Here is a 21,721-nt window from a genome sequence, read left to right as displayed (position 1 = left end):
CATTAGAACAAGGTCAGGATGATAAAAGCGACATGAAAGAGGGTCTTTTGAGAAGGAAGGCATTGACAGTCTTGGGCTTTAGAAGGAGAAAAATGTCTCAGGGAGTTGGTAATGGGACAGAGATTATATTTCCTATAGGTCACTGTCTCTGTTCCTGCTCGGAGCAGTGGTGGTGGCTGAACATCACAAGGAGCCAGTGGCTGGGTTAGGCCGAGCTCTGAATGTGCCGACTGTTCCAGCCTGTTTTCTTGTGGGATTATTCACATCTCAGAAATGCCATCTTGACTCTGACTAACTGCTGTCCCCATTAGCACTGTAAACAAGGAGGTCAAGGACCCAGCTGGAACAAAGGCTGAGCTATTGCCTCCTTTCAGGCTACACTGAGCCTGGGAGCTCACAGGGAGGATGCAGTCCCTCTCTAAAGAGATTTCCATCTGCAAGGCACTCTTCTTAAAGGGCTCAAATGTCCAGCCACACATAAGAACTCATTAGAAATTAAAATAATGTGATTAGGAGTTTAAAAATGGGTAGTTCAGGCTCTTACAGAGAGAACAAGCAGTGTATATCTAAGAGAAAAACTGCAGCATTATTTTGAAGATGGTGTTCTGCCTCAGCCTGAAAGCATTCTTTAAAAAATCATAATAGTATTTACATTTCTAATTTTACACATTTCTAATCCCATGCATTTGCATGGACATGAGGCACTCACTCTCTCCTCCTAAAACAGAATGTGTGCTTGGTGGCCCAGTGATTCCCTCATGGAGAACTGACTAACACCTTTTAAAGGGAGAACCACCTTGAATCTTCCAGCCTCTAAACTCTGATTTGCTTAATGAGACAAATTATGTGTTAAAATTTTGGGAAAAAAAAATAAAAAACTAAATAAAAAAAATTGAGGGAACACTATCCCTTTAATTTCCAGCTCAATGATATTTTCATCCTTTCAGGTTGCTCCAAGAGCACAAAGTGATTAATGAGTTAAGTAAGAAGTAATGAGCATTTATTTGTCCAGTTGCACCCTTTTACTGGAACACACAACAAATGCTGCTTATCCACTCATCTCTGAAAAGTACATTAAATGCTTCTACCTCCAAACCCCAATGGTAATATTGTTTATCTCACAGGGATACCGATGCAGACATTGAACACTGCAAAGGAGTAACTGTTGGGTCTTTGGGAAGGACCTGAGTGCTGCACAGCGCAGCACATCCCCATCCTTTAGTATCCACAGCCCCAGGGAAGTGCTCCCTGTCCCTATCGATTGCCAAGGACAGTTAAGAACTGGAAATGGAGCCAGAGGGGCTGTGCTGCTCCAGGGCCGAGGATTAAATTGGGAGGCAAAGGGTCAGCAGGACCCTGCCACTTTTACAGACAAAAGCAGCTTGTGATGGAGCACAGGGATCCCCATCTCACTTGGGAATGATCTCTGGGATCACAATTTTGTCATTATTGCAGAGAGCAGCTCTTCTCTCAGCTGTCTGCTCTGGGGGATCCAGCTGTGCTAGGGGAAGTTGTGCCTCTGGACACAAGAATATCGACTTGGATCCATGGAGCTATTCTTCATTGCTGAACCTGCACTGCTGTGGATTTTTTGGGCAGTTCCATAGGAGAAATCAGGTGTAGGGTTAGGATATTTTTGGGCCCATTTTTGGATCTCTTTCACATGGTAATGTTTGAAGCCAAGAGGGATGTGGATGTTCCTTGGTAGTGGCATGAGCACATAATTTCGTTAATTAATTAATTAATTAAACATCATTGAAGCTGATTGGGTTTATGGTGTACTTTTATCTCTGCTGCCCTTCCTGGGATGCTGTCCAAGGTGATGGTGTCTTACAAGGAGCTGTCAAGCTAAGCCTTGCTGTGCCTAGAGGAAATCTATGGTAATTTACACCTTGGCTGTGTCATCCTTGAATCTGAATACTTCCTTCCTCCTGATATCTCCTCCTCCTTCTCCTGTCCCATCCAGTCTTACCTGGCTGTTTAAAGATACGTGACATAAACCTGATTTTCTTGGTTTCAGGGTAATTAGCAATCAAAAAATATTGGCCTGTATGTTTTTAGAAGGAAACCTCAGGTAAGAAGTATAATATCAACATAAAGTCTAATTTTTCTGTCAGTGTTATTTTGGAGTGATTCGGTGTGTGTGTCTGCAATGTGACTAGAAGGTTGATAAAGTAATTACCGTTTTTATGAATCTTGGAGTTATTATTCCCTTAGTACAAGCCCTTGTAACTTGTCAGCTTCAGGGGGAACATTCATCACAATTTTTTTTTTTTTATAATGGTGACATGATATAAAAACGGCTTATGCAAGAAAATTCTCCTTACATGTTCTAATAACTGCTTGCAATTTGTTCTTCCCATCAGTACCATTAATATGCAAATAGAATACAAAATTATGATGTCAAATCATAGATCTAATCAGTATATTCTACTTTGTATATGATATTTGCTATTATTGTAGAAAAAATGCAAAATATATGAAAAAAAAATTATGACCCTAATTGTTGTTCACCATAACAATGTCAAAAGACAGGAGAAAAGGAAAAAAAAAAACAATATTGGAAAAAAGAATTTGTCTTCTGGGTAAGCCACTGGCAAGTTTCCTTTTCAGACAGCAAAACTGTATTAATAAGATCCCTGGAAAGCAATAGTTTGTGATGTATTTGTTTTCTATTGAATCAGAAGATCATATTGACCCTCAAATTTGTGATTTTGTCTCATTTGCTCTGGACAATTTTGTAATATATTTAAATAAAATTGTTTTAAAAATAATACTCCTTTTTGACTAGGGCAGTAACACATAGTCTACTATAATAGTGTATCTGTAAATTTTAACTTTTTGATACACATTACATTTTTAGAGTATTCAGATAAATGCTAACTTAGTATCCATCTTTAATCACTGAAAAGACATTTCAAGGAAACCGGACAGGGTGTATGCACAGAATGAGTGCAGATGGCACAGAATTAACATGTGCAAAAAAAACCCTGAAAAAATACGAGAAGAAGAAAAACAGTGCTTCCAACTGCTAATTTGAGTTGTCCATCCCTAGGCTTTATGAATCCACAGGCTGTGGTGTAAAAGTAATTTGTGGGAAATATCAATAGGCAGTTATAAAAAGTGATGTCAAAAACAAGAGTGGAAAACCAGCCATTAAGCAGGGTTCTGGCAACCTGCTGCTTTTCAAATGTGCAGACCCACTAAACCCCATCCTGGTGGTGTGTGACTTGGACACGTTACTTAAAAGGGTTTTTTTGGGGGGTAAGAAAAACAACAGAAGAATGGCAATGCATTAGGTAATATTACTGGAAAGCTGGGTGAAATTAGAATCAGTTGTATTTTAACACCATATATTAATCTAATTTCCAGTCCAGTTTGTTTTGTTCTTTAACAGCCCCCCTGGCAGGTGAACCTGCACATATCTATCATTTCCTTCTAAGCATAGTCTGATGGCAGCAATTATAACTTTATAAACTCCATCACTGGATCCTCCCTGAGAGACCCAGACACTAATGGGAGATTTATGAAGTATTTAAGTACTTGCTCTAGAACTGAGATCCAACAACCACCCTGCAGCTGCTGTTTTTTTGGCTACAGGTTACCCAGACATCTACATTCTGCAGAAAGCCCTTGTTATTTTTGAAAGAGGTACCAGGCTCTGAGGCGATGTAAGCATTCCCCAGCTTTATAAAGCATGCAGGTGCTGGGACCTCACACCATTATAAAACTTACTGGGATCACGCCAGAAACGGGTTTATTTATGTCTTCTCCTTCCAGAAATCCCAAAGACCTGGCTGTGCTGCTGGAGTGAGGGGACACTGCCTATTCTGAGCAGAACACTACAAAGAACAGTGATTTCCCCTAAGATCCCCATATCTAGAAACACACCATTGCAATAGAACAAGCTATAGTTACACATTTTAAATTTTATTTATGTTCTATTATACATTTTTTTCCAAGACCATACATCAAGCTACAGAGTATACAGCATGATTTCAGATTTTTTTTAAGATCATTAAAGTTCAGGTCAGGTGTGATTAAAGAGAAGAATTCAGATCAGCTGTGATGAATAATTTGCCTCCTTGTTGGACTTGGTGGAAAACACCTGAACCCAGTAAAGATTTAGGAGGCAAGGGTGGACAAAGAAAAGCAGCAGCTTTATGGTGCTCTAAGAGAAAGCAGCTTCTGGGATTTAAACTGGGATGAAGGAATAATCAGAAATATGGAGCAGTGCAGAATGAACAGGGTGAGTGATAATTCTATATAGATAAAATACACAATTTGGGGGTGAAATGGAAAAGTGGTCTTCATTAAGGGGGCTTTGAGTCTGGAAAAAGCGTTGCTTTTTATGCTTCCCCAGGGTGAGGCTGGTAAGGAGCAGGGAAGGGGAATAGGAAAAGGCACTACAGAAACTTTGAGGCAGTGATTACACTGAAAGAATAACCAATTGTGTGAAGATAAGGAAGGTGAGGCAGGAGATGTTGTCCCTGGGGTTGGTCTCCAGCTTTCCTGCCCTTGGGGGCTCCAGGGATCTCAGGTGAGAGCTGTTCTGCTCAGAATTTAATGCACTCCTTCTGCCCGTATTATAAATTATTCTTGCTACTGCATCTCGGGTTGAACTGGGGGGGAAGAGCAAAGATTGTTTTCCGTGTTCAGAACCAGTAAAGTGTTGTTCAGGTCTGTTGGTAAGAGAAATTTGCTGTTTGCTTGCTAAAGTCTGTGGAAGAGAATATTAAGAGGGTGAAAGAAGTTGGTTTATTTTTATGGAAGGCCTCTTCAAGCAAGTTTAAATACAAAATAGTGAAACGCCCAAATGTTGTATTATTAGGTATGGTTGAACTGGGACTGCTAATTGCTCTAAAGAAATAAAAGCAGAGCAGTGCTGCAGTGACTGAGAGACACAGGAGGGGCAAAAGGAAAAAGGAAAACCTATCCTGATGCCACCGGGGAAACCTGGATGGGAGCAGGTGTTGCCCCTGGCAGAGCTGATGAGATTTTGCAACATCTGAAATGGTTTATAGTTTCTTTTTAGTTGGCTGTGAAAGCACAGTGGGTTTTCATGGCATGAACCAGCTCAGAGGTTTATTTGTGTATTGATTAAGGTCCTTGTGATAAGCAATGCTGTCTTTCTATCAGTTGGAATAAACCATATCCAGGGTACATAACTCTTAGAGCAAATTGGATTGAAAAATACCTGCATGCATTATTCTGCCGTGTCAAAGAGCTTTTGCCAAGCCAGACCCTGTCCCTGGTGAGAGCAGGGGAGAATCATAGAGGTTCTTGGATATAAATGGATGGAGAAATGGTTTGACTGGTTATTTGAAAGTGATTTGTGTGTCTGGGTTTTATCAATTGTGTTTCCTGAAGCTTGATGCAGCCACTTTGGAAAGCAAAGATAGAGTGTTTCTTCTCTTCAGGCACATGTGCTGTGTCCACATGCCTGGATAATAACTGCAGCTCTTCCAGTTTGGGATATTCTTTTGTTCTGTGCAAAGTTCAGCAAAGATCTCGTTCGTATCACCCTGTATTTTGGAGAAGAGACAAAGAGGCTGCTGAAATGGCATAATGTAGTGAATCTGGAACATAGATGGAGCCTGACCCCAAATTTGGTTAGATAGGGTAAATCATGTTGACTTCCACAGCTGAACATCTTGATTTACCTGCTTAAGTTTTCCCATACTTGTCTATATATCTTAGACTCAGCATTCTCTCTGTTGCGTAATATCTTATTTCAAGGTCAAAATTAAACTTGCCTCAGCCACTTCCTCCATTGTATTAAAATGAATGTTCCTGACAATGTCAGCAGAACGTGTCCATGTAATCAGCGTCACACAGTGGATCCCTTCTTAATCTGAATTGAGAAGCACAAGCTGGAGGCTGAGTGGCAGCCCCAGAGCTGCTGTGCAATTTAAAATGCCAGGGTTATGTCTCAGGGTGTTGCAGTGTTCCCTCAAGTCCCAGAACAATCTAAATTGTTCTTCTCTTTTCCTACCTGTGCTATTCAGTGCTGAGCTTTGTAGGCCAGGGCTAATGGAAAATGTGTCTGCCCAAGGGAGGGGGTGAGTTTTGTATCAAGTGCTTCCTTCCTTTTAAAGAAGCTTGACTGATTGCTTCTGTTTAAATTTTTATATAAATAGTGACAGGAGCATTCCTTTACAGAAATATCTGAAATGTGTAAAAAGTTCCTGTTTTGTGCACTGTTGCAACATCCCTCAAATATAATCATATCTTTGTTTATTTGAAAAATGGAATCTTATCAAACATTTGTAACCCCCTTTTCAGAAAATGGAAGCACAGATATTATTTATTTTTTAAATAAAGAATGCAACAGCCTTTTCAACAGATTTTAATTTTAAGTAATTTTTTTTTTCCCCTAGGCCATTTCTGGCCTTACTTACCTGTTGGCATTAATGCCACTGGTGCGCTCACAAAAACCAAAGTGGCACATTACATGTGACAAAGGATCCCCTAATTTGCTCTAAACAATTGTAAAGGATGTGATAACCACCACTGAGTGATCTAGAGATTACTGGGAACCTCCAAGACAAGGCTGTCTCTAATTAGCTGCTAATTAAAATCTTGATATCTGGCCTGTATCCAGTAGCAATTCCAAACAAGCTGATAACATCATTCTGTAGTGTAGTTCAGTTATTCTAGAACACTTTACCTCCATTTTTTTATCAACAGCTGTCACATGGCTAAACTGCTAAAACTTTTTTTTTTTTTTTTTTTTTCCCTCTCCTACTTTTCTAGAAGATAGGTATGAAAAGGGCTGGGTAGGGCACAGAGTAACTCCATAGAACCATGGGCTTGATGGTGTCTCACAACCAGCTGATATTATAAATTTAAGAAAAAAAACCTAAACTTAGGTTTTCTTTAGAAGGACATGATGTGATTGAAAGATTTGAAAATGGAACAATCAAAATCTCACCAAAAAACCTCAAGCCATGTGTGCTATATTTGTTGAGTTTTACTTCAGCTATTTACCACCAACTATTGTTAGTGTTTCACTCATTTTAATTTCTGGAAGGATTAATCAAATATCTTTTATTGCAAGCAGTCCATAATAATGCCATGCCCAGGTGCTTTGTTCTCTTCCATCTTGAACAGAAGATGATTTTTGTTGGCAATTAATTCTGGATGATTTCTCAAGATAGATTTCACAGGTTTATTAAACTTTTCCATTAACTTTTTTTTCAGGGAGGTTTGAACATCCTCCTGGAGAGATGATGAAGGGGTGTAATTGGAAAAGAAGTTAGATGTTTCAAGGTGACTGTTGGGTTGTTTTTATTGTTGTTCAGTGCAAAACTGGCTGAGCCCTGCTAGAAACAGAGATTGGATGGGTTCCTTGGTGCAAAAGCTCTCTCATCTGGTGGAAGAGGTGTTCACAGCTGACTGGGGGTAAGGTTTCAGAGGGGGAGTGTGGAGTCCATAGCTTGCTCTCCTGGGAGATTGGAACCTTGAGTGAACTGTCTGCTTTAGCTGGGGAATTTGACAAGTTGGCCATCAAATGCTTTGATGTACCTGCTTTTATTCATTAGGCTCCCAACAAAATGGTTTGAAAGGGAAACAGTGAGATAATTCTCATTATTTGTCCAGTGGATGTTGACACCAGCCTCAAGGAGAGGGATCTGGTCTGAATCTGTGGTGAGGATGAAGGTACACACCAATGGATTCATTAGAAGTACCTGGAAGGAGCAGGATTTCAAGCCCACACAGGCAGCATTCCATCAACTGTGCTCCTAGGCCAGTCTTCCTCCAGCACGAGTACTTTGGAGCATGAGTGCTGGGCTTTTTCAGGTGTCCCTGAACAAAGACCTGCTCAATTTGCTGGGGGTTTCAGTCTCCTCTTCCTGGAGCCTTCCTGAGCCACCCGTGGTGCAGCAGGAATGACTGAGCAGTGCAGCCTGTGCTGGCTCCAGCAGGAGCAGGGCTGCCAGTGTGACTCAGAACCTGCTGCACTTGCCTGAATGCGAGTGTGTGTGCCCTGCTCACATCCTTGGTTTCATAAAGCTCATAACAAACAGTCTGAGTGGCCAGATATCTTTTTTTTTTTTTTTTTTTTTTTTTTTTTTTTTTTTTACAGGACACTGAAAGCTTGCAAAGGTTAATGTCATTTTGAGCAAAGATCTCTGCTTATTTTATGCTAATCCAATGGAAGTTATATAAAAGTAACAACTCTGTGGCTCTTCTGAATTTAATTTTACTGAGGGGAAGATGCCAACCCTTTTGAAGTCAGTGTCAAAATGCCATTGACTGGTTCAGCCTTTAACCCTCTGTGTATCAACCATGCAAGAAAATCATCTTTTTCTGTGACTTTAACTAAACCTCAGTACACGCATGCAGGTTTTACAGAACACTAAAACCAGGCAAAATGCAGCACATGTACTATTTATACATTGAAGTACTCCAATTTTCTTCAAAGCCAGATCTTCTGCAGTATCATACAATTATTTTCAACTGCTTATATGCTTTTACTTCCAGGACTTGCCTTAAATGTGTTTAAAAGATAGGAAGGAATTTCTACGAGGAGATAGCATGAAAGATCAAATATTTTCCCTGTCTTCATTTTCTTTATCTCTTTAGAAGGCTTAGAGACAGCAGCAGGTAATTTGAGGTGTACATTTTGGAAGAACATCAGCCTCTAGCTGTTCCCATTACCAAACCAAGACCTCAGAAAAACGTGGTCACTTCATAAGGATGTCTGACAAGAACTGCCTTCTTTTGAGGAAAAAAAAATAGCTGTTAGTCTTTATCTTCTATTTAAATAAATAAATAAAAAAATGAAGTAACTAAAAAGCCAAAAAGCAAAAAGGAAATACAATTCAGCCAACAGAGAATACATATGAAAAGGCATAACCCTACCAGAGGGGCTGCTTCAAGGGAAAAAAACACATTCTTGCCTGACTTTGCACTTGGCCAACACAAAGTAATTAAAAACAGCTGGCAGACTTGGGTTTGAAAACAGGAGGAGTGTGTGCTTAATCCTACTTTTAGAGTTCATGAAAGTCCTTTCCAGAGTCTATTTTCAGAAAATATTATATGATCCTTTTGGTGGCTTATAATAATTAGCTGCAATTGCAAACAGGTCCATCCGTTGTCCAGAAACCAGACATGAAGTTTGTGTGGGGCAAAAATAGCAGGGGTCTACAGGACTGTGAAAGTTGAATTTAGAGGAAAGTGAGATTTTTCACTCCAATGTGTTCTCATAATAAATTCATCACATGCCACGTTCCTCCTCTTCATCCTCCCTTTCATCTTTTCTCTCAGTGATACTAAATAAGCAGAATCAATATTTCTTAGAATGAAAATACTTGCTGCCACTCCAGCATTTTACTTAAACAAAAAATGGGTTTAGGTTCCATAGATGGGAGGCTTGTCTCCTTGCTTATGACTCCTTAAATATTCCTGTCTTATCAAAAAAACCTATTAAAAATTAAGGCAGCATGGCTTCTCAATGCTCTGTGCCCCAAGTTCAGCCTCTTCTCTCAGCTCTGTGCTGATGGCACCCCTGGGTGCTGGGTGCTGCAAACCTGGCTCTCCAGCCAGGGCACTGCTTGGATGCATCTGCAAGTCCCAGGTTGTGTAAATTCAGAAAGGAGGGATCATAAACAGATTTAATTGCTTGTTTGGATTTCATCTGTGTCCTTGTTATTTTCCCACATTGCTTTGTATCTGCCCTGTAAAATGTAGTCCAGAAGAGCCGTTAAACTCTCTTATATTCACTGTGGATATTAAACATGTGAGTTTGAAGCTGGTGAGAGGAGAAACAAGCAGGGTTGAACTTCTCTCCTTTCTGAAATGGCACTGTTCAGGAGTCCCAGAGGGCTTAAGGAAGAAGGTAATATTTTAATTGCCTTGTATTTCTCCAGGAGATTAATAGCGCTGTCAGTGCACGAGAGGGCATGAAGCTGAAATACACGCGGGAAGATGCACGACAAGAAATACAAACTTCACTGATGGCTCTGGAGGGCCAAATCCTGCTCCCCTGAGTCCTGTGCACTGTGGGGATTTAAGGCCAGCTAACCATGGCTGTGCTGCACTGCACATGGACTAAATGAGGGCTGTGGTCCCAAGTGAACTGCTCTATGTCACTGGCCCTCGCCTGCAGCATAAAAGTGTGTGTGTACATAAATATAGGAATTTGATCAGTAATTCCTGCTGGAAAATCCTTAACTTTTGTGTCAGGAAAACATTTTTAACTGAATCTCTGTGCCCGAGTCATTTGCCAGGGCATGGAGGAAGGAGAGAGCTGCTGTTGGAGCTGACTAGCAGGTACATTACTGAGGGGGTGTCAGGGGCTTTGAAGCTCTCTCCTGGATTTAATTGTAGCCCTACTTCTGTATCTGATGCCTCAATTTCTTATGCTGAATGGTTGCCCCCTCTAATTATTGTTTTGCTAGCATGAATATGCATCACTGCTTATGGTATAAACCTGAAGGGCATCACAAATAAGTGGGAAGATGTGGTGCTCTTAGATTTTGGCACTTTTTCCCTTCCAATAGAGTCATGTTCACTCTCAACTGATGTTGAGAATTAAAAAAAAAAAAAATAAGCCTATTGTAAGGGAAGAAATATTAATGATAGAGAAAGAAAACATCAAAATTTGCTGTTTGGTGCTTGGAGTGTTTTTCAGTTCAGGTTGTCAGCTGGCAGAGGTTTCTCAGCCCTAACAGATGTTCCTGTTCTCAACCAGAGTTCTACTGCAGAGGGACAAACTGGATTTTTCATCGCTCGTATGTCTCCTGAGAGAGGGAGTGATGTGAAACTTAGTTTGTGCATTACCAGGGAGAAAACAGCTGTTTCCATGAGCTCCAGCTCCACATTTCCAGCAATCTTTCTACATAGCCCTGTGTTGAGACTCTTGCTGCCTGCAAATGCCAGTGGTTTGTACAGTGCATGGTGTGGGGAGAGCTGGCCTTTGTGGGTAATTGATACCTTCAATGCAGGGTGTTGGGTTTATTTGTGTAGCTAATGGCTTTTGTAAATGGAAGTTGCACTGCAGGTAATGCTAATTTCAAAGTAAATTTAGTAAATATGTGCTTCGGGGTTGGGGGTATTCCTATTCAGAGGACTAAGCATGTGTGAGAAGTGGTACCAATATTTCCTATACATGGGAATTGTCAAACATGTCTTAGATCAAAGGAAGAAAAGATTAGCTACTTAAAAAAAAAAAAAAAAACAAACCAACATATCAAAGCTCCTATTTTATTTGTCCTTTTAAGAGGTGGAGGACGACTCTGCAGAATAATCTACACTATTGTGAGGAAGTTCTAGTTAGTTTCATGTTTTTCCTCAGCAGGAGAGATGGATGTGAGCTTATTCTCCTGATTTTATTCACCCTGGTGAATTCCAGTCATGATTCATTCTCACTAATGAGATCAAAGCACAGAGTTCCCCTTCCACTAATACACTCCCTCAAGGGTATTAATTGCTTCTCCAAAAAAAAAAAGGAAATATATATGTATGTTGGCCAAGCCACAGAGCTTTGTTGTGTTATTGCAGGTGCTTAACCAACTTTCGAGCTTAAAAAAAAAAAAAAAAAAAAAAAAATTGTTTTATTGCACTTTACTCCAAATGAATGGATGAGGGATTCCTCTGCAGCTCAGCTGACAAGAAGGCAGAGCCTGGCAGGTAGCAGTTCTCTGTGACTGGTGTTAGGGCTGATGTAGGACATGCTGATAGAGATAAGGGTGATGAACTTCTGTTTTCTAGCTTGAGAAACTGATAGGGGCAGCAGAGCTGACACAAGTGTAGTGTAATGCTTTTCTAAATTGGCCTAAATAGGATTGGCTCTGGAGAGGTGTTGGTAAATTATGGCATGCTTACTTCTACCTTTGGGAAATGTTCATTGAATTCTTATTGTTACCACAAATCAGAAAGGTTGGCCTATAGGGCAGTTATTTTCTATAGCTTAAGCAGTCCAGGTTGTGGACAATGTTGGGCTTAAAATATATATAAAAAAAAAAAAAAAAATAAAGTGATGTTTTAAAAACCAGTTGTTTGTCGAGGCAAGTTAAATTCCAGCAGGTGTGCATTGCAGGTGGGGATGATCAACTCTTTATGACAACCCTGTTTGTAATTTTCCCCTAATTTCCCTGATTGCTTATGAGTTAATTGTGTGTGTAGTGAAAGAAAGACTTCAGAATGCTGCTTCATCAGTTAATTAAGAGTAAATCAACATATTTTAAAAGGTGGTAAAATAGTTTTTGACTTGTACTTATGTACAAGCTGTACCTGCTCTATGAAATTTCTTTTTCTTCTGAACTCTGTGCTCTGCAAACCTGTTGTGCAATTGCAGCTGGCTACCAAACGAGAAGTTAAAAAACTGTTCACATATTAATTAAGAGCTCCTTCTGTATTTCCAAATCTCTTTGCACTGCTTGCAGAAGGAATGCTGAGTCCAAAGGATGATTTGGTTCTAGTTTGCTAAGGAGTTTACATGAGTATATATATAATTGCACCTCTTTTTGCCAATTGATTTTATTACAGTGCTTAATGGTTTGTTGGATTGTTTATAGGATAATGAATGTCATTTCCTTGCATTATACTATAAATAACCTGGCAAATTTTTAATTAGGATAATCACGGTAGCTTTCTCTACTGCTGTAATCAAGCTTTGCTTTTTGTATCCAAGAAATAATGTACATCTATAACAAGTTAGAACAATTATGTTTTTCTAGAGAGTACAAGATTTTGTTGATTGTATTTTTTTTTTTAATAGACTTCCCTTTTTAAATCTTAGCTCTGCTTCTGTTGAAATGATAATTGGCTCAATTGGATGAGTTTTACTTACTTTAACATTCTGATTAGAAGAATGAATGAGACAGAACTTCTGTCCTATGTCAGATTTTGGAGTTTGGCTTCCTGTAGCATTGGAATACAATCAGGCATTTCCTAGTGTAATGTATAAAGATATTTTACAACCACACCAAGTTAAATATTTTGGTTTCAGTTGTAATCTCAAAGTCTATTAAATATAGAAAGTAAAAAATATAGAAAGAATAAAGCAATTCAAGCAAAAAGTTTAAGTCCACTGCCTGGAGTGATCTCCTGCATGAGGGAGGCCAATGTGCATGAGCTGATGTTCAGCACAGCTTGGAGATGCTCAAGGGTCCCCAGCTATGAAGGGATGGCAGTGTTGGAAGGCACCTGAGGAGATCATCCAATTCCACCCCCTGCCATGGGCAGGGACACATTCCACTAGACCAGGCTGCTCCAAGCTCCATCCTTGGACACTTCCAGGGATGGGGAAGCCACAGCTGGTCTGAGCAAGCTGTGCCAGGGCCTCCCCACCCGCACAGGGTGGAATGAGACATCGGGACAGATAGATGGAGCTGTGGTTAAATCCCCACTGCCCATCCTGTGCTGCTGTCACTTGAGTCTCTTTTGGCTGTTTCAGAAGTTGCTGGTTGGAAAATTTTTCAATTAGTAAATTAATAGGGGAAAGAAACCCAGACCTTTTATAAAGTGATTATTCTTGCCTGTATCTGGAAAGCCATACCCCTTCTGCTGAAACCTCTTCCTTAAGGAGAGTCCTTAGGCTCATGAAAGAATTCTGGAGGAGAAAGTCTAACTCCAGCTTTTCTCTTTTGAGCAAGAAGCTGTTTTCTAGCATCTACAACTTCATAAAACATTCATAAACTTTCTGTCTTACCATAATGCTGTTTTGTAAATGATGATGGATCTACAGAAAGGTCAACCCCTCTTTTTCACAGAACCCAAAAACCTTGACAGATTTACCATTTCCTCTGGTACTTTTGTAAATGTAGCCTAGTTTATGTTAAGGGCTGCCTGGTCTCCTGCTTCTGCTATAACTGCCAGTGTAAATATCCATTTCATTGCTGAGATTTGGAAGCTGTTAATGTGACTTTCACCACATTGCAGAATGTTTCTGCAGCTTTGCAGCTCCTTTGCAGGGCTCGAGCTGCTCTCTCACTGCAGTTTTGCAATTATGTAATCAAATACCAATCTAAACATATGGCCATTTCTCTAAAATACAGAGCCTGAGGAAACTGGAGAGAGCAATGATGAGTTGGAAGAAAAATCCAGTGGAAATGGAGTTAAATGTCAATGTCTGCATTGTGCCTAGTTAATATTTCACAGGAATGCCATCAACTTGCTATAGAGCCCAGAGGATTTATACATTTTCCTGACAGATGATCACGATTCCCATCAGTACACTTAATGCCAACATCTGTAGGGCTCTACTTAATTTGGGAAACAAATATATTCTGTCCTCATCAGAAAAGAATACTTTGTATGTTCCAGGAAATGCTCATTACCTTGGGGTCATTGCAATTAAGCGGAGGACAGAGATTTTTTCAAGGGGTACCATTACACTTCCTTTTTGGCTGCTGTCTTTAAATGCAAGTTGGCAGGGCCAGCTCCTGGTCTTGGCATTGCAGTGAAAAAATATTTTAATCATGGGTCTAAGTAAACACATGAAAATAAAGTATAAACATGGTCATTAGGAAAGTTTTGGTCATACTGTCTGAGCTTTATGGGTGAGGAATGTTGAGAATGTATTGTACACAACAGCTTTATAGCTTAATCATCATTTTCTTTAAGCTCCACTGTATTTTATTATTAGTATTATTATTTGCCTTTATTAGTCACTAGGGAAAAAGTCTCAAAATTTAGATTTTATAACTTTCTGTACATTAAATCATGGCCAGTCTAGATATTAAGGACAAGGACACCTGCATAAACATTCCTTTTTCTTGAGTCTCTTCTACCTTCTTGAGAGCCGATGATCTTCCCATCAACCTCTTCTTCATTTTGCTAAATAAATAACTTTCACTTGATCTCTTCTCTTGGTGATCTTTATTCCCCAGATGATATTTCAGCTGGCTGGAATTCTGAATTATTTATGTGGGTGTGATAATACTCAAGGAAGAAGTTATGTTTCATGCTGGTGCATGGATGAGTTTTGTTTATAAATGCAGTTGTGTGATTCCAGCATAACTGCAAGCAGAAATAGAGGTGGAGTAGGAATATAATTCCTTCTCTGGGAAGCACACCAAGAAACTCAGGGAAGACAGCCTGCCTGGATTAATGATATATTTCCATGCTTAGAGCAGGAACAATCTGGCCAGGAATTATGAAAAATGACAACAGGATTTCTCATGAGCTATTTGAAAAAATAACAGAAAATTGAGATGATGGGAAATGTTAGCTTGGGTTTGGTAAGAAAAAGAAAAGACAAGTTTTCAAAGAGCTCATTACTTCTAGGTAACTCATAAAATTATTTTCTTCTAGTTTTTGTAGTTTTGCAGACTTCTGCTATTTGTCACTTTTAAGTTATGTAAAGTAATTATCTATGTTAAATTTGGTGTTGTTGAATTTTAATTTTTGCAGTACTTAAGGCAGTTACCTTCAGGGCTGGGGAGAAAAATCAGAATTCTTCATGAAGTGATCCCTTTTATGTTGGTGTTATTCAACCAGACCATGCCTAGAAAAACTTGGAAGGGGATTTAACCCTGCCACAGGATGCTATTGGCACATTTTTAAAAGAAAAAGTTTGCTTTGGTGTGATAAATGTCCTGTTATGTACTGAACTGTCAGCCTTGAGAATGTCTTGGTCCTGTGTTCCTTTGACAAGATGAGGAAGCACAATGGTGTCTATCAGTGAATCTGATCAGAATAAAAATGAACTTGTAAGCCAATAAAGTGAGTCTCCCCCACTTTATTAGAAGCAGCATTGAGTTAAACAGAACAGTCCTGCATTTGGGTTTGAGTGATGAATAAGGCTTCACTTTCAAACATTATTTTCTCTCTCTACTTGATGCAAACTCCCTTTGACTCACCTGGTCCCTCTATGGATTTGGATGTGCAGAGGTCAGTTTCTAAGTGTATGAAAGCTGTTTCACACAATGTAATAACTCCTTGATCTGCTTTTTGTTTTGCTTTAGTGCTGTATTTTTAAAATTTTTAGTTGTCTCTATTTTCATCTCCTTGTCTATCTTAACATAATTTCATCTAGTTTTTGCTTCCTTAACAGCAGCCCTGTTACTGCTGTCCTCCCTTTTCAGATGAGGGAGAGATCTTTCTTCCCATCAGTTTGTCTGGGGCATTCTTAAATCCTGAAATAACATAATAGGTTGGAGAGGAGACCTTTAAAGGACATCTAGTCTAACCCCACTGCCATGGGCAGGGCAGAGACCTCTTCTTCAACTGCATCAGGTTGCTCAGAGCCCTTTCCAACATGGCCTTGAAAGTTTTGAGGGATGGGGTATTCACAGCATCTCTGGGCAGCCTGTGCCAGGACCTCACTGCCCTCACAGGGAAGAGTTTCTTCCTAATATCTCCTCTAACCCTGCTGTCTGTCACTGTGAAGCCATTCCCCCTTGTTCTGGCACTCCAGGCCCTTGTCAGAAATCTCTACTTTAGCTCTTTTTCCAGCCTGAACAACTCCAACTTTCTCAAGCCCTTCTGTCTAGCAGAGGTGCTCCAGTTGCCAGTCACCTGTGTGGTCTCCTCTGGACCACACCTGAATGACAAATAGTGTCACTTGGTAGAAATAAGAAGGGGGATGGTGTCCAGTGATGTTTGGGCCAGCACAGAAAAGCATGAGGACCAAACAATACCTTGTTGAGGCCAGGCACAGTCAGGGAGTGGAACCATGAAAAAGTGGTTTTCATGCAAGTGTCCAATGAAAACCTTAAAGGCCTTCTTTTCATAGGTAAAATCAGTGGTGTTTAGAAGAGCTCTGGGAACATGGATTTGTAACTCATTCATCTTTGTAAATTGTGAGAGCTCGTATGATTCCCCCTTAGTGCTCACAAATCCACAAATCTTTCTTCTATGGAAGGTGGAGTTTGTTTGGCCTGGCAGATTAATCTCTGTGGGAGGTTAAACTGCTCACATGTCCACCTAAAGAAGAAAATTATGGATCCAACTCTACCTCCTAACTCTTTATACTGCACTGTGTCATGTCCCTTTTTAGCTAAAATCATTCCCAGTGGGATGTTTCTGATGGAACAAAAGAAAGAGAATGTGGTGCCCCAGACGTGGGCTGGGGTAAAACACTCTTATGATGTGGATCTCCAGCAGCACAGCAGGAGATGGAAAGAGAAAAAGTGAGCCAAGCCAGTTGAAAGATCTTTTGTTTTGTGGAGCACAGTGTAGGTAGTTTTCCTGTTGGTGCCTTGGTCCATGGGTGTGATGGGAATGGTGTGCAAAGATCTCAGCAGAGCCTTGAATCCTGCTGGGGCTCTGAGACAGAGCTCTCCTGGAGTGTCCTCAGGAGGCCTCACTCTGCCCTTTCAGGCTTAAAACACATCAGTGTTCCCAGCTGGAGATCTTGGGAAACTCATGAATACTTAGATTTGATTTACCATCTTTTCTGTCAAATTCTAGTAATTATGATAAAAACAGTCCTCACTCCATTTAGCAGAGCAGTTAAGAAAATGCTGTTTGACTGGAGCATCTTATCCTGTTTCTATTCTGATTTTCATTGATCAAAAGTTTCACAATTTTGATGCCTGTTTACAATACTACAATATCATCTTTCTATTTCCTCAAAAGGCACATTTCCAAAATGCTTTCAAATATCCAGCCATTTTAATGAATACCTCAAGGGATCATTGAAATATCTTTAAACAGGTGGTGTGAGTTTAAAAAGTTTTCCCCTGTGTATCCAGCTGCATTCATCACCTAAGGTCATTTTCAATATTCATGCCTTCTACCTGGAATGCTGGTTTGTCCTCAGTGATAACATGTGGTTTTCTTCAAAATTAAGCATATGGTTTATTTTTCTTGTCAAATTGCCCTTAAAATCTCTTGGATTTTTTTTTTTTTCTGGTATTTGTATCTTCCAGGATTGGAACACTTTTTTTTTTTTTTTTTTTTTGCTTAAACTATCTCAATATTTATGATAGTGTTCATTAGTGAGAAGTAAATGACAGGAAAAAAATATTTTTTATTTGTGCAGATAAACAAAGCAGCTTTCAAACAGCCTTGGTTTGTTGCTAAATCTTACCTAAAATACCCTGCCAAGCTACCATAAACTTAGTTTCACAATGCAATCTTTAGAAATGTCTTCAAAGCCATTGCTGTGGTTTTCTTGGGTGGTTTGTTTGTTTTTTTTGTTTTTTTTTTTTTTTTGGTTCGTTTTGGTCATTTTTATTTTTCCCCCTCCTTTAACACCACTGCAAGAAATGGATCTAAGAGGGGAAAAAATGTATTTTTATCAGTCAGTTAAAGGTAAATGACGAAAAATTATTTGTTTATTAATTCCTAGAGCTCAGTTTAGTTAGACTTGGTTCAATCAATGTCAGTGTTCTGCTATGTGAACTTGTTTTGTTTAACAAAACTTGTTGCAGTGAGAGAATTGTTGTTTATGCTCATCAGCCCTCGATGGCTTAATGAGGAATAGATTTAAATATCCTACAAATAGACGGACTCAGGGCAGGGCTGGGGTGGCCACAGAGGAGTTTCCTCCAGCTGTGGTGCTCTCCAGGGGCACTCAGCAGTGAAGTCATTCAATATCACACAATCACCAGGTTGGAAGAGACCTTCAAGATCGTCAGGTCCAACCCATGCCCCAACACCTCAACTAAACCCTGGTACCCAGTGCTACATCCAGGCTTTTTTTAAATTCATCCAATCTCTTTTTTAAACACATAAACACATCACCAGTGTGACATGGCTTTAGGGGCTGCTTTAGTGGCAGTCCCCAAGTGAAGGTGTAAGAGTGTCTCTGATTCAATCCAGGAACTAAGTTTTTACCACGCTTTTTAAGTGAAAGCAAGTACACAGGTCACTGGGGCCATCTTATGAATTCGTCAGTGGGTCATAGCTATAATTCTTGATATATTTTTATTTTTAATTTTTTTTTTTTTAGATAGAAAAGAATAGGTGTCACAGTCCTGCCACAGGTGTGCTTTCTGTGAGACGGCACTTTAAATCTACTTGAGCATCATTATTGTAGAGACTCAAACTGTTTAGATCTTAATTGATATTAATAGGAATAACCCTCGATGACGTGAACTTGGCAAGCCAGAAATTGCAGCTGTTCTCAGCAGTAGTGGCAATAACAAAGATAATTAATTGTTTTTCCCTGGGAGATATATTTAGATTGTACAAACTAAATATTCCATTCCCTGAGCCCTAATTCAGGCTTGTATTTGTTCTGTAAATACAGGAAGTGGAACAAAGTTTAATATTTTTTGACTGTCACATCATGATGTGAGCTATTGCAATTATTTTGGAGAAATAAAGTATTTAAAATATTTATTACATGTCTTCCAGTAATAACTTCAGCAGTTGATGTTGTGTATAATTTTGTCAGCATAAAATGAGTAATAATTTAGTATTTATTTTTTTTTTTTTTGTTGGTATATAAGAGCTGGTAGTTCATCTGGCCCCAGCAGTACTGTGCAAAGGGGATCATATTGGATATTGCAGAGCACGTGTTCCTGGCAGAGTTTTAGACAAAAAGTATTCCTGAGTGAGCACAACTTCATTTGCTAAGAACTTGCAGTCAGCATTATAATCCTCCTGGATTATTAAAGTATGCATCAAGGTTTAGTTTTGAAGTGCACAGGGATGTGTTAATGGCACTGTAAAATGTTTATACCCATTGTGCAGGAGGCCTCTGTCTGGGTTATTGATTGCCAGGCTTTAAATTCTTTCAGTTTTGCTTAAATAAGAGTGGGAAGGAATCTTCACAGATCCTTCCCCTGTCTCAGCTGCAAGTGGGCTGAGCCACCTGGGGAGTATTTACTTCTGGTCCTGGTTCTTGAAACTGTAATAGACACCCCCACAAGAATGTATATTCATATGCTCTAAGTGTGTGGTTTTTATTAACACTTACTTTAATAGTGGTTGTAAAACTCATGCATTTAAATGCAGTTCTTTAAAGCAATGGCATTTTGAGCAAGGATTTCTTTCACTGGTTATTTATTTCTACAATAGAAAGTCTCTGGCGTGGGTATAATTTTATCTACACTGATAACATCCACCCTGAAAATGTAACATGCATGGGATGCTCTGTTGCTTGCTACAGAAGTAATTTTCTATTACAGGTTTTAAATCTCTGATATCCTAAAAACGTGGAGCTCCTTCAGGTTGGGCTGGACACAGAGGCAACAGTACTGAGCAATGCAGGTGCTCTTCAGCACCTCCACAACTGCCTCCTTTCACAGTCAAGAAATGAGGCTTTATTCCCCCAAATTAATATGGCACTAAACCACCAAACTAAACATTTACCTTTGTGATGTAAATATTTCCTAAGCTGAGCTTCTTTCAAATCCTGCAGTTATATGTGCTGCTCAGAGAGAGGCATGGACTTTGCAGCAGGAAAATGTGTTCTTTATGAATGGGATGAAGCTCTTTTCTTCACTTGCACCTCAAATGCAATCTAAATGATCCATCATGCCCTGCACACAGCAAAAGGAATAGGTATGATGAAAGTCTGATTACATGTAATCAGCAGCAGTAGTGATTTGAATGTTTTGTCCTGTATCTTCCCTCAGCCTACTGCCCAGAAAAGCTGCTGCTTTAGTGTGTGGAAAGAAATTACTTGAATTCATCAACTGGGTTAGTTTAGAACCCCATTTCTCTCGTTCTCCGTTGGGTTTTTCGATCATTACATGACTGGAATATCAGTTGCTTCAGATACTTATTAAAAATATTAACAATATTGCACAATCTAGGCTGGCATTCAGGTCCACAGCTTCTTAACAGCAGTGGATTTGAGGTAGACCTGCTTTTTTTGCCTGTGGCTTAAAGTACAGAGAACTGCTCTTAACAAACCACTAGCTAGGGGAAACTTAGAAATGGGATGCCACTAAAAAAAAACACCTAAGAAGTATTGTTATTACTGTGGTCATAGATCAGGCCAAACCATCTCTTTCTGGAGTGTGTGTACATACATTCTGCAGGAATTGTTAAGGAATAACCAGTGCAGGACTAACAGAGCAGTCCCCTCAGTAATTCTCTGACTTGAGCCGACTCACAGGTGAAATCATTCTGCTGCAGAGCTCTGAAGCTGTGTCTGTCTTCTGGGGAAAATTGCCTGCTTGTATGCTTCTGCATCTCTTTCTTTCCTGCTGCTAGAATATAATTAAATATGCTAGAATATAATTAAAGTTGCTAAAAATACATGCTTTCTAATATTGTTTTTTTCTGTGTAGGCAGCTGCTGTTACTGTCTTCTCAGGGGAGGAGATGGTATAAAGATGAATGTCACTTAACTCTATTAAGTGGTCCATATTGCACAGGGATATAAAAGCTCCTTATCTGTGGCCTGATCCAAAGTCCCATGGAGTTTTTAAATTTATATATATATATATTTGTACAGTGGAGTCTGTTGGCTTTGTTATCTTTATAGAAACATTTTTTCCCCATCAGAAGAGAGGAGACTTCTGAACTGAAAACTACTACTTTCATGTTAGCTGTGAGAATTTACATTCTTAGTGCTAAGGAAATTAGTAGAACAAGCAGGGCCATAATTACTGTGCTTTTACAATACCGACATTGTACCTAATTAGGGTTTAGTCTACAGAGCACTGTGTGTGTTTAATAATCCCAGCAGACATAGTTTGAGTTTTTGCATCACCTGGATGTAGCTGGGGATAACCAGCACTGCTGTGGAAGTGACAGTTGTCAAGATTTTACCTATTTTACAGTATAAAGCATTGGCTCACCTTCGATATGCATGAAATCACTTAAGGGTGAGCTGGAACCAATATTTAGAGGCAAAGGAGCTCAAT

The 21,721-nt window shown here is 39.5% G+C and overlaps 1 protein-coding gene across 1 annotated transcript in view; it reads left to right on the top strand.

Moving 5' to 3' along the window:
- LRP1B (LDL receptor related protein 1B) overlaps positions 1-21,721 on the top strand; it is a 634,437-nt gene that overhangs the window by 129,691 nt on the left and 483,025 nt on the right. The window lies entirely within an intron of this gene.

This window comes from Vidua macroura, chromosome 7, assembly GCF_024509145.1.
Source record: "Vidua macroura isolate BioBank_ID:100142 chromosome 7, ASM2450914v1, whole genome shotgun sequence".
NCBI classification, from domain to species: Eukaryota; Metazoa; Chordata; class Aves; order Passeriformes; family Viduidae; genus Vidua; species Vidua macroura.
This window is presented reverse-complemented; position numbering and strand designations above follow the sequence as displayed.